Genomic DNA, 13,098 nt, shown 5'->3' on the forward strand with positions numbered 1-13,098 from the left:
CAGCAAAACAAAATAAAAAAAGCAATTGTAATTAAAATTGATGACACCCAGAAACCAACAAAAATAACAGGACTTAATAAAATTTTATGGTGAATGAAAATGTAATGGACTACATAAGTAGTGCTGACAAAAGTAGCTTCCATGACTGACCCTGTTTTTGAGGCATTTTTCTATGTGTTCATTTATATTTATTTCCCTTAAAGTTTTCAGTAGAAGAAAATTGCTCAGAGTAGTGAACAGCTTTTTTGAAAAGCAGTCTAAGATTTAAGGAATATCTGTTTTTAAGTATTTTTTATTTCTACTAATCTAAGCTATATAATTTTAAAATTAAGAACAGGTCCTGCTTGCTTGTTACAGGTTCTTTCTTCGTTCCAGTGGATAACTGGGATCTTTGATTTTGGAAAAAGTGTGTTTAGTGGCATATTGTAGCCAAGAGCTTTAGGAGCATGCTATCTGTAATGATTATGGAGTTTCAGTGTGGCATTGAGCACCTACAGATACTTCAAGGACTGAGTCTTAAGTGCTGGTTAGCTATGACCTCTTATTAGAGGTCTTAAAAATTGGGGGAAAAGATGATTTCACTATGCATTTTGATTGTGATGTTTCAATGTACATTCTGTTAATTTGATCCTCTGTTACATAATGCTATGTGTTATTTCATATCCTTGGAACTTCAGTAATATAGTGTATGTCTCCCATATCCTTGAAGTCCCAGGAGAAAATATTTCCCCCCCTGAAAAACATCAGCCAGCAGTTTATCTCTATCACAATCAAGAGGAATTGCTGAACTTAATTTAGATAAGCAGTTCAGATAACAATATACAGAATCCCTTGGGAAACAGTCATAAGGACACCAGCTGACATAAGAAAATGAAGAACATCCAAGAGTAATGTTTAAGCAAACTCACAGTAAAGTCGGTGGAACAGTTGGTCACAGCCTTTTAGAGCAGATGGAAATACCAGCAAAGTACAGAATGGAAGGAGAGAGACTCACTTCTTGCTTCTGCATTACCACTGTGATGAGATGGATAGAAGGTAATGAAATATATGTGTGTCCAGGCTTGCATTATATCAAAAATCTAAATAACATACTTAAACTGCAGCAGCTTTTACTTTTAGCCAAAGTGTCAGGGAAATATATAGTATATTAAAAAGCAAAGTTCACCACTGGCAAAAATGATGTAAAACTTTATTGTCCAAAAGGGAAGTACCTGCTTGTGGACTGCATTAAGAATTGTGGAGCCATTCTCGTTTGGTTTAGTAAGAAGCATGCACCAAACTGGTTTTGATTTGTGTGTTTTCTTTTGTTAGGTTGTTTAGATAGGAGTTTTTTGCCTAAGTATGCTTACTGATTTCCATGATGCTGGCAATAATGGTTTCAAAGAAAATAGTCCCCCCATTCAAAAATTAAAACTAAAGATTGGAATAAAAAAACCCAAACCCAACACCTCCACCAAGGAGGTAACAGGACAAACAGGAAGTGCAGGAAGTGTTAGAGGCTGCAGTTTAATTTTAACACTTGAGGATAGAAAAAAGTTGAGATCAAGTTAGCACTGATAAATGAATGTCAAATTTGCATCACTGAGGATTTATTTAGCAAAACAGGCTAATTGTTTCATTTTTTTCATAAATATTTTTGAAAGGAGTTTGTATCATCATGGAGCCTTTCAAAAGGAAACAGCATCTTACTAAATTCTTGCTCAAGTGTCAGTACTACGTATCATCTGCCTTTATAAGAAGTTGTCTCGCCCCTTGACAACATTATTATTGGTATCAGTTATTCCTCTACTTCAGTCAGTCTTTGATAATGTTTTTTTTTAAATAAAAATTCATTTGACTTTTTTTAACAAGGGTGAAAACCCAGGGTTCACATTCACTGCAACAAACATTGCAATTTTTCTTGACTATGTGCTGTGACTGTCTATAATCTGCAACTTCATAGTTATGTATCACATTTTTAAGGCTTGCCAGTAATTCATATTTGTACACTAGTTTATTGCTGAAAAAAATTAATGAATGACAGAAAGATATGAAGAAATGGGCATTCAGCCAGTCCCAATATATAAATAACTTTCTGAAGACACAGGGAGATTTACATGCATTTCTGGCCCCCATGATAGGAAACAGATTAAGAAACACTTGCCAGAGTACATTTACCTTTTTTATTTCATTTACTTCACATACAGGACTGATTACCAACCTTTTGTAAATAGTCAGTGAAAAATACGAGGTCCATCTGTGAGCAGAGGATGGAGGCAACATGTGTGCTGGTGGAAGAGTGGCTGAAAAATTGTGTGTGTAGAAAAAAAAAGGAAATAATACCATTCGTTTTTACAGAACATGTGTTTTACTGGCATGTGATAAAATCAGTGGAAATCAACTAGAACTGGTTGTATACCTAGGATTGAACATTAAATCCATAACTGGGAGATATTTTTATTGAAAAAATTGTAGGGAAGGGACACTCCAGTTGTGTAGTGTTACTTGTGGGTTGAGCAGGAGTAACCACTAGCAGTACTGGTTAGTGCATTTTGTATTTAACACACATTAGAATGAGAAAACCAGCACTAGTATATATGAGCATTAGCTGTATTAGTAGTAAGATGGATGTATCCTACAGTGCAGCATAATCAGGTGCTTGTTTAACATCTGATATCCACTGTCCCCTGGGGTAACCCTCCCTGTTGTTTTCACTGTTAAAACCCCTTCCAAATTTCCCTTCTTCTAAACTAGTGGTTTTCATCCTCTGAAGCAGTTTCTGCAGTGGCGATCAAGGCAATATTCCAGTGACTCTTAGGTAAGATCTGGAGGCTTCCACAACATTGCTGGATTCTGTCCTTTTCTTGCTTCCCCTGTGTATTGCAGTCTGATATCCCAACTCCCCCTTCCAGCTTCCATGTATTCCCCAGCTCATGAGAGCTGCTGTTCCTTCTTCTCTAATGGGCAGTGGGAGAAGGGAAGCTGTGAGAATGACAGTAACATGGTCTGCTGAGGGAGTTCCTTGAATGTGGTCCTCTGAATCTGCCACATTCTTCATTGCTGGGAGATTTTGTTCACCTCTTTTATCATTTTAATTCCTATCTGCTTTTTGGGGGTGGTAGTCGTGGTGTGTCCACAGCCTTGGTGTATTCATAGGGCAACTGAATCCTCACCCCGTATCATTCCAGTAATGTGTCCCTCAATAATGACTCCTCACTCCTATTTCCCCAGCATAGTTCCTGTTCCCAGCAGGCCTACTAGCCACTAATGGTAGCCTGGTGCAGAGCTGGTAACAGAGGCCTTTCCTCACACCACTTTGAGACCCACTGTCATCCAGGAGCCTAAGAAGTGAGGGGAGTGGTGTAGGGCCCACAAAGCAGGGGAAAGGGAAGCTGCAGCCATTCAAAGGGAAGGATGTTAGGACCAACATTAGAACCGAGAATCTTTTTGTATGTTTATAAATACAGTTCAGAAAGGCAATAAGGCTCCTGACCAAAATAAATCAGCAGATTTTACTTCTCGGGAAAACTGTTCCTCACACCTTATAGAAACATTACAGAAGGACAACTGAAGAAATGGCCATGAAAACTCAAATGAAGGATTATACATTAAATTTGCGTTAAGTTTGCATGCTATGCTACAAATACCTGTTGAAAGGTTGTACTTTCAATTTAACTCCAGAGTATAACCCAAACAAATACTGAATTGAGAAAAAAATTTTTATTTCATGTCTTTTTGAAGGATTAACTATTGCTTTTTATAAATGAGCAAAGATCTGTAGGAGTAGAAATGCAAAGCACAGCATCCATGTCATTAACATGTTAATTCTTTTAGAGGGAATTGAAAAAGCAGTTTGAACTATTATGGTATTTGCATCTTCATGCTACTCTGTTACAGAACCTGTTAAGCAAGCAATGGTCCTGGCATAGTTAACAACCCTGTAGGGAGCACCAACCTTACAGATCATGGGATATCCCACCATGACCAGCATAGGAGTAGTATAGGTCAAGAGTGGGATGCCAGGTGCTGCAATCTTCTTTCTACTCATGAAACACAGCATTTGATAAGTGGTCAAAAGTTATCAGGGCGGATTTAAACATTAAACAGAAGCTGGATGGAGACATGGGAGTGCCATGTTGTGTGTGTGTGCTCTGTTGGGAGAATGTCTATTGTACTGGGCAGCTTGGGGGTGCTGTGTGCTGTGCTGCACAACGAGGTGTTTGGCTTTGTGGCTAAAAGCAGTCATGCTGGTTTGCTGAAGCACCTCAGAGCTGGAGCATGTGCCTTGGGTTATATTTGATTGCTGTAGCTCCTGCTATGTTCCCATGGGTTGGTTAATGTGCCTGCCTATGTGGCCTGTAACTGTGCTCTGTCCTTGTGGTAGTCGGAGAGTTGGTATGGTTTCTGCTTTGCTGCACTTTAACAAAAACAATCAGAAAAGAAAGCATTGTTTGCTCTGAATTCTCTTCAATTAGTACCTTTCATTATTGGGGAGAATGGATAACGTGATTAGAAAGCTGAGAAAAACTTTATGATTTGAGAATTAAATGTCACAAAGAACCATATGTATGTAGTTGATCTCTTAAACTTTAGCTATTCTGTGACTTCAAGTAGTTTCACTGTGTTTTCAGTCTTTCTGCTCGTGTGCTCTTTCATCATCATTGCTCCTGTCCCAGAAAACTGAGTCCAACATATTTTGAGAGAAATGATAGAAAATAATGAGCAACTGAAAAAAACAGGTTAGCAAACCTGAGGAATTCTCATGCATGCCTTTGGAACTAACAAGTGCCTTTTCAATAAACTGACTGAAAAATGTAAAGTAAAAAAAAGAGCTTCCATGTTTCCCATCATGAGCCACAAGAGAAATGAACTCAGCAGAAAAATGTCATGTTTCAGTAGAATGTCAAATGTATCTCAAAGGGTACAGGGACACAAAAGAATCTGTAATAATATCTCTGTCTTGACCTAAAGAACTAACTTCAGTACTCATTACAAGGTAAATGGAATTCTGACAGTGTCAAATATTTTCAAAATCTGCTAGAAAAGATATTGATGCATAAATTGCATTTTTAATTTAAGACACAGCAGAGGAAAAAAAATGTTAAATGCGACAGGAACTGATGCTGTGTTGCAATTTCTGGATAATGTCTATTGCCTTTTCATGAAAACCTGACAAACTCATTGCACCGATTACCCGGAAATAAAAGAATGTGAGCAGCAGTAAAAGCCAACATACAAGAAAGCACTCTACATCCAGATAAATTTCAAGAGGTTCAGAGCTTCCCACTCTTCGAAGGCTTTCTGGAATAAAAACTTCCAGAAGAAGAACATGTGTGGAATAATACGGCTCAGTGAAAACCAGCTAAATAAAAAAGAAGGTGAGTTGTTATTACAACAATTCAATAGCATGATGCTAAAAACTTTGGCATGAATTTACTATGAAGCACAGTACAGGAAAATTAACTGTTATATAAGAACACAGTGTATTGCTAAGTTGTTCTTTGTAAAATTAGTTTTAAAAGAATGGATATGATAATTGTGTAACACTTAACAGATGTGTTGCAAAAGTGGTTATGCTGCCTTCTTTCGTATTTTGGTCTGTCACTAAGGTAAAACATACAGTACCTCTTTTTAAGGTTCTTTGCTTCATAGTTTGCAAGAAATGGAGGAATATTCTAGAAGAACTGCATTGATGAAAAACATTTTTATTTTCTGTTCTACAAATTAAATCCACAGTAGATCTCAAAAAGAAATTTATAAAATAATGAGGACTGCTGCTTCCATATTCCTTAGGCTATAAAAAAACCCCACAAATATAAGTATGTCAAACCAAGTTGCTTTTAATGCATCCTGTAGGTGAAAAATTTTATTCTAGAACATTAAGATGAATTTAAAAATTATTAAGGCACATATATTCGAAGTCATTCAAAAGATTGTTTTCCTTCCTCACAGGTGACAGACATGTATCTTAAAGAAAGAAATGCTGTGATCAGGATGCAGCTTTCTGAAGTGCTCAGAAATGGAGAGATGCTTTTGGAACTCATGCTGTGCTGAAGACCTAGATTGAGATTCCCAGATTCTAATATAAATGTGCCATAGCAAAGTGCTGGCTAAATAATTCCTGAGTAGTCAAACACCTTGTCCTGGCCAATACTGAAAGCTGTTGCTACTGCAGCTTCTGCTACCTCTACCAGCAGTGGCCACAGTCATAGTGAGCAAGAGGCATATAACAACTACTGATTTGGATGATTTTACTTCAACTAAAAACTGAGGTAATGTGTTCTTATTTTCTTAAATAAAAACAGGAGGGCCCTAAGGAGCATGAAGAATCTATAGGTAGATGGGAGCAATATAAGGTAGGTAGTGGAAAGAGAATTTAAGGAGTTTTAGTTGGGTAAAAATAGAACAGGAGACCATAACTTAGACATATAAACATTTATTGTGTTGCATTTACTATTCTATTTACCCATTCTCGTAATAAATGCAGCAAGACTAAAATACTAAGGAGAAACACCACTATTGAAGCAAATAATGGAGGACAGCTGATATCTTGGAGAGAAACGTTCAAGACCCAGAAATACCAATGTGTTAAAGGATCTAAAGGAATAACAAAAGATTTTTGATGCATTTCTGATCTCCTTGCTTAATATTAACACCTAATGAAAATAGAGAAGGGCATGAAGCAGCTAGCAGTGACCATTTTTAAACATTGCTTGTTTAATCATACAAACTGTTGAATTACACAACTCCTACTGAAATAAATAGGAACTGTTGCTGTTGAGCTCTGTTACAAATTAGGGCACCTGAGAAATTGTTGAATAGCTGATCTATAACAAGTAATTTTGTTAGGCAGTTGTAAATTTGGATAATGCTTATGTTTAAGTGTGTGGCTGAGTATTGTGCGCATTTTACCTGTTCAGGTCTACCTTTTTTTTTTTTTTTTTTTTTTTTTAATTTTTTTAGTTCAAGTGTAGATCTGACATAATTAATCTGAAACAATGCATTTGAGCAAAGGGAATTTTTAGTAAACAGGTTCCTGGAAAGCTAAACAACTGAAGTCAGCTAGAAAAGAGTACTCGCAGAACTATATTATTATATAAACTTTCTCTTCTAAACTGCTTTGTAATTGTCAGGAGCACGCAGTGAGCATGTTCCCTGTGTTGTGGACTATAAAAGAGTAATTCAAATTTTAGGGTATCTAGTACCGAATCAAACCCATCATGATCTAATGATTCAAAGCACTAAACCAGTATAAACTCAAGCTGCCAGTACAAATTTGCTCAAAGGGTTTGTTCATTAATTTGTTGGATGGGTAACTTCAAACTGTCTGACTATCTGTGGTTCTGCTAGTCTGCGCCTGACTGGACCCTTCATAGTTAGCCCAAAATTTTCTTTTTGGTAGTTCCTTCTTATTGTCTTCCCCACTTTCTGTGCTCAGGTTTATTGTTTGCTGATGTCTTCATGTGTGCCTACCCTAGCCCTCTTTCAGTTGGGTGTTTACACATCATTCACTCAACTCTTTCTGTTGTTCTTTGCTTCCGTTATTTATTTATCCAAATTTTCCAAAACTTGTACCCTCCTTCTCTTTCTGCCTTTGACCTCAGTGTAAGCTATGTGAGTGCACTGGCCACACCTTAACAACATGCTCTGCCTCAATGGAGGTTGAGCCATTGGGTCTTCTCTGAGACTTTCCTCTTCCTGGATTGCCACGAGAACCACATAACGCCATTCTGAGAAAGAAAATGCAAATGCTCATCCTGACCTAATCATCATCAATCCCAGTCAAAACTGGTGGTACAATGAAGCTGTGCAGAAAAGCTTGTCCTTCCTATTTCCTCCCCATAACTACTAATCATAAATCAAAACATAATTTGTCAGAGATGATTGAATTTTAGCTCAAAAGAGCAAAATACCATCTCTTTAGACACTTCCCAGAATAGTGGGCTTCTCTGTTGTTTACATCAGTCATCACTTTTCCCCACAGATTCAACATATTCATGCATGCCTCCTTCACCTTCTTGCCTCACAGGAATGAGTAGACATAAACTGCTATTAGGAAGCAGTCTTGATACTCACTCTGGATCAATCATGGATTTCTGTGTGGAAGGCTATAGAAATACATTGGTAATGGGGACCTTCAATGAGCAAGGAGAGTCTTGCTGGGTAAAAATTAATTACCACTCACATTTTCTTGCCCAAAGAGTCTTGGATGAACTTCTAGGAACAAAACTCCATGTCTTAGCCAAAAATATATTGCCCTTTGAAAAGAGAGAGCTCCTTTTCAGGAGTTTTCAGGGCTGGCATAGAGGGACAGGAAGAAAGGGGTTATGTGGCTAACACAGAGGAAAGTTACTCAAGTGAGGCAAGCCTAGCATGCTTTGCTGTGTTCAGCACCCTGAGCTCAAGGGAGTGTCTTTGTGAATGGCATGCCATGTCCAAACCTTGCTGGCTCTTTGCATTCTCCACACTAATTAACAATGCCATAATGCAGTTGGTGATTCCCAGCCTACAAATGATCACAGCAATCTGCCTCTCAGCTCAGATAACATGCTGATGGCCACTGCCATGTCATGGATGTTCAGCACAGATCTCAAAACACATCGCCTTCTCTCTTATGTGTATCTTTCTGTTGTCTTTGCCCCACCTCAGCACTTGCAGCTTTTCCCACTGTCACCAACTCTTTTAAAAACCTCAGATGTTAATAGCGTGGATATTAATTTTATTCACATTGAGAATTCCTCCCAGCAGGGCCAGCTCAACCTCCTTTGCTTCATCTCCGCATGCAACTTCTCTTACCCTATGTGTTCAGTGCACAAGGAAGCTTTCTCCTAGAAAAGGAACTTCAGTACAAATGTATTTAATTACTATGACCAGCCCCTGCCTTAGCAGCAACTCTGTTTATGCTGCTCAGAGAAAGTGTGTCACAGTTTAAGACTGAGCTGACAGTGAGGACACTAGATGGACTTGGATACTAGAGCACTTCTAGTCACACTTAAATAAATATTTGATGTTAACAAGTGACACCACTTCCACATTCCGTGTGAGAGAGTGCAGTTCAGGACAGAAGCCAGGCATGTAAGCGCGAGGGTCTCTAACACAACCTGCCTCTCCTGCAGCAGGAGATGGTGCAGTCCTGGGGACAGTCAGAGAGGTCAGTGCAGCGGTCCCAGCCATGCAAGGGCAGTCCAGGTGCAGGGCCCTGGAGTCCCTGCAGTTAACCCTGTCAGCAGCGGGCTCACAACCTGCACCGCTCCAAAGTCTTCCACACCTCTGGCAATAGAACAGCAATTAACAGGTTAGTTATGGGGCAGTAATTGGAGAGTAAGCAGGGTTTAACCCCTTCAGTCCCTCTGCCAAATTGTCACTGAGTGGCATGTTGTTCTTGGAGGACTAAGATGGAAAAGACCTGGTGTTTTCCAAGAGACTGGTTGTGGATCAGTCTGGCCCCAGGAAATGCTACTGACAAACACGCCATGGATACATCAGGCATGTAAGTCCTGGGCAAGGTTCAGATGAGAATGTCAGGCAGTGCATTGACAGTCTGAATAGCCACAGAAAACCACCAGTGTGGGCTCTTGCTAATGCAACAAAGGTATTTGAAATACATTTGTGTAAATATGCATGACCCAGCTAAATTTATGTTGTTAGATGATCCAGACATGGGTAGACTTTTCTTAAATACCTTGGAATCATGGCCTGAAGCTCATTCACAAAGAAGGCAGTACAAGTATGCTGATCACTGTCGTGTTGTTCTACCACAATCCTACTCAATAATTTGATCCGTTATTTCACAATTATGTTAATGAGTTATGATGAATTTTTTAAATGCAGTACAATATGGAAATTACTATATTGCAAATGTAAATATTTGATATTAAAATATGCAGTGTTTGTTTACACCTTATTACAACTACATACAATGTGGAATGTATAATGTAATGGGCATCAACTTAGTTCCATAAATATTTTAGAACAAAATTACACTTTTTCCTGTGTAGTTTGCAGAAAAATGAGAGCTGTGATTGGTCATTTAGGTAAGTGGTTGTACCCAGGTATGCTCTCAGAGTAGATAAATGTACACAGAAATACTTAAAGACCATACGTACAGCTGTCTTACTGCTAAAAAGATTGAACACAAAGTAATGTTACAATAAATATTTTGCTTACTAAAACCAGTAGTGAAACTGGTTTAAATAGATGATTGTTTTGAAAATTTGTAGGGTACTTCTATTTATATTACGGTCTCTAACTATGAGGACAAGTAAATCTCCAATGAATTGAAATAAGACTTCGTGTATATTATCACAAGGAGACTATTAATTTAAAATATCACACGATAAGTGTAAAGTATTTGACATAAACCGGTAGTGCATGATAAGGCAGGTGGCATCCAGTAAAGAAATTCCACTCCTATCAAAATGTTATGGTGCTTAAATTTGATTCATGCTCAAATTTAATTCTGTGTTTGTTTTAGCAGGGATCACTTAAAATGTGATGAGCAGTTTCGTTTCACTGCTCTACCTCTTCAATCCACGGAGGCAGCTGCTTGTAGTCTCATGAGAACTTTGTCCCACAATTCTACATGGCTAGGAATGCACCCACTCAGCCTACACATGTAAGTATTAGGATAAAACCAACATCAACAATAAGCCAGTAACATGCCATGCAGCTAGCATAGTATATGATGAGAATTAAACAGAGACCAACTTGAACGAAGTAATTTCAAAGACTAAAGAAAATGCTTGGAGGAACATCAATATTTCTCCTATATTTGCTCCAGCATGACACATAGACTGAACATGTCTGACCATGCACATTCCAAGATCAGTAACTGCCAAGAAGAAACTCCCTCCCTCTGTCTTTCTCTAATATATATGTAATTGGCTGTCTTCAAACTAGATCGCTATCTGCTACTTGGCTAAGGATAGAGGGTTGCAAAAGGCACACTTCCCACACTAAGAACAGCCTATTTACTAAACAGCTGGAGCTAATGAGACCAGAGTACACTAATGTTTGTGACTTGCTCTGTTTCTGCTGAATGCAGTAGTGGTTCTCTGCCAATGCAGAAAGCTTTGAACAGATGCACTCATTCTGTTTTCTCTGGTCCTCACAATATTCATTGCAGCAGTCCTGGTTTGCTGTACATGATTCATTTTAGTGGGTCCTACGTATAAATTTGAGAGTTCGAAAAAATCCACACACCACTGTTGTAATCAGCAAGACCCAAATTCCAAAGCACTAGGCAGAGCCCTGCAACTGTTACCTTCTTCTAGATCTTCGAGAAACACTGTTTCTTATCTTGCTCAAAGTAGAAGAAAACACAGCCTACAGCTCAGAGGTACAAGCAGCCGCAATAAAATTGGGCTGGAACAGATAACTTACTGTCCCTTCTAGGCAAATGCCATTATTTTCCATAATCCCTGCACAGCACTTATATATTAGTTTAATAAGTTCCTTAGAAACTGGCAGGGTAAAATTATGTTAAATAAGCAATATTTACAAGAAATTCTTCTGATCCTTCCCTTGAGGCATAATTGAACATTACAACTGGCTCCTCAAAAGCAGCTGCTCCATTTCCAATCCCTTTACTTCTAAGGAAAAGCATTTTGCAAAAGGAAAAATCTTTAAATTATTGCTCTTCCTTTGAAATTATTCTCTTTGGATATCAATTTGTCTGCTATCTCAGATGCAGTGCTCCTACTAATCTCTCCTTTTGAGACTTTACATTTGGAATTATTCATGGAGTGGAACAGGCTGGACTAGGTAGGTCCTTTGCATTTCACACAGCAGAATGAAAATCGCTAATTGAGAAGCTACATGTGGTGAAACATTTTTCTATGTCAAAAGAAAAAGCTGGTCAAAAAAAATCTATGATTATAATACTTATGGTCATATATATATATATTTTACTTTTGGTGGAAAGTATCTAAAACTGTACATATTTTTCATGCTGATACCTAAAATGACATGAAATTTGAGCTTGATACACATGCCATTTAGGCCTAGGTAGTAGACGTTAAGTTACAACACAGTTGGTTTTTTTTTTCCAAAATGGCAAATATTTTAGAATAGGGTTGTGTATTGTGTACAGGACAGGGCGTTGTGTTCTGTGACCCTATAAAAGGACTTCACAGGGTGATGCTTAAGTGTAGGATAAAGTTCTGTGAGCTTTCCGAGTTAAAGAACTCCTCGGGCCGATCCCTACGGCCCAGAAGAGGGCAGTGGTTTGTAAACACTCTCCTGCCTGGAGCATCGGGACTTCCATCCTGCTGGAACCGCCGTAGGGCGCACTGAAGGCAGGGATCAGTTATGGGGCTGGCGGAAAGGGGGCAGTTGACCACCGTACCCCCAAACGCCTGTCCCACCTACGGCATCGCCTCTTCTCCGCTCGCGCATCGCAGCACCATCCACCTGACAGACCAGGACAGCGGGATAGCTGTGCCCTGCCAATTCCAAAACCAGTCTCCCGGCGGGGGCACGGAGAAGCGAAGCCCCTCTCCCCTGGCGGTGGCGGAGGGGGAAGGTGGGCTCAGGGAGCCCGCAGCCGACCCGCCGGGCGGTCGCTCCTTTCTCCCGCTCCGGCGGCCCCGCCCCCTTCGCCCCGCCCCTCTCTCGCGCGGCAGCGCCCCCGTGCGGGCGGCTCCCGCCTTGTTGCCACCCGCAGTGACGTCACACACAGCCTCTCCTTTTGGCTGCTCCTATTGGCCGGCGTCCGCACAGCCTTCCCGCCTCCAGCACGCGATTGGCGGGGCGGCCCGTGATTGGCGGGCCCGCGGCGCTGGGGGAGCGGAGGCCCTGCCGGCTGCGAGCGGGGAAGCGGCCGCGGCGCGGGCGGGCGGACGGGCGGGCGGGGGCTGCGCGGTTATTTATTGTCTGGGCGCGGGGGCCCGGCCGGGGCGGCGGGGGAGCGGCACCGGCACCGGGACGGAAAGAGGAGGGGAAGAAGGAGGGGGCCGGGCCAGCTCCGGGTGTGCGTGTGTGAGGGGAGCGCGGCTCAGGGGGGGGCCTGCGCGGGAACGCGCGCGCGCGGGGCGGGAAGGGAGGGAGCGAGGGAGGGAGGGGACAAGGGAGGAGGGAGGGAAGGGGAGATTTTTTTTTATTATTAATCTGTTTTCCGGG

The sequence above is a fragment of the Manacus candei genome, unplaced genomic scaffold (genome assembly GCF_025592945.1).
Source record: "Manacus candei isolate 608988 ecotype Guabito, Panama unplaced genomic scaffold, ASM2559294v1 h1tg000072l, whole genome shotgun sequence".
NCBI lineage: Eukaryota > Metazoa > Chordata > Aves > Passeriformes > Pipridae > Manacus > Manacus candei.